We start from the raw sequence: 1,288 nt of genomic DNA on the forward strand, positions 1-1,288 counted from the left end.
TCACTTCAAGTTTGTGTGTTGAATACAACCAAGCCATGAACACACCCGATTGGTGAGTGACAGGCTTGGATCTCTTTCCTCTTGTACTCGCTTATATTTTGAAATATATCGGATATCAATGGGATTGCCTTATATATGGTACTGCTGCAATGTTCTTTAGGTATCTTTAATTCCCGATAAAGAGAAAAGCCTGATAATAATGATTACCTGTTAGGGTCTATGTATTGGGTCACTATAGCTGCCCTGTTTGTAATTTGATAAAAAATATTACAATAATTTGTTGTTGAAAAAAATATTTACAGTATACACTGATGTTCACTCATGCATTGAACCAGCAAAATGGAGATATCATCTCATAATTTTACCAGAAAACACGACAAGTTTCATTTGTTTTTGTGAGTTGCCTGGTTTGCTAGTTTCGGAGTAATAGCAGGTTGTTATATATATTACTATGGTCGATGGTTACTCAGCGGTCTGATATATAAAAAATAGTCGTACTAGAACCTATTTATCAAATTCATTTGTGGTGCTTTATACTTTCATCACGTAATAAGTCGGCTTTAGGAGAAGCTCTTTTAGGCTGCGTTGATTCCAAGTATATCTTCTGTTTACGAATATTTTCTATTTTTATTTTGTTAATTAAAACTTTATACAGGGGGTCTGTATATTATATCAACTATACATCCTCAAAGTCAGTATTAAGTTGTACCAAATTTCCGAGTGCAAGGTGGAAAAATGAGAAAATCATCATATAGGCATTGGGTATGTTGTTTATGGAAAATGATGCGTTGTTACTTTTCCGTCAACGTGTCGTCAGAGAATGTTTCAAGTCCCTCATCGGTTCCCAGGAGGACTATTAAAGGTTTGTACCTCTCCGTCAAAAGAGTTTGTCCGGGGCATATATTCTATTCTTCTTCACCAAGCGTAACCAGATATGGTATGTAAGTACATCTTGGGATGGTGGAGCGCAAAATACAAAAGGAAGGTCACTATGACGCATCCTTTGACCGTTGACTTCAATATTTGTAAAAGTTGGTCTAGGTCTAATTTTTAGCTCACCTGGCACGAAGTGCCAAGTGAGCTTATGCCGTGGCGCGGCGTCCGTCGTCTGTCCGTCTGTCCGTCCGTCCTCGTCCGTCAACTTTTCCTTTAAACAACTTCTTCTGAAGAACGGACAGGCCTAGAGTCATGATATTTGGCTGAAAGCTTCGTTGGTAGGAGCCCTACAAAGTTTGAGAACGAAAATGACCTTGACCTGTTTTCAAGGTCACAGGGGTCAAATATGTCA

This window comes from Mizuhopecten yessoensis, unplaced genomic scaffold (assembly GCF_002113885.1).
Source record: "Mizuhopecten yessoensis strain PY_sf001 unplaced genomic scaffold, ASM211388v2 scaffold371, whole genome shotgun sequence".
NCBI lineage: Eukaryota > Metazoa > Mollusca > Bivalvia > Pectinida > Pectinidae > Mizuhopecten > Mizuhopecten yessoensis.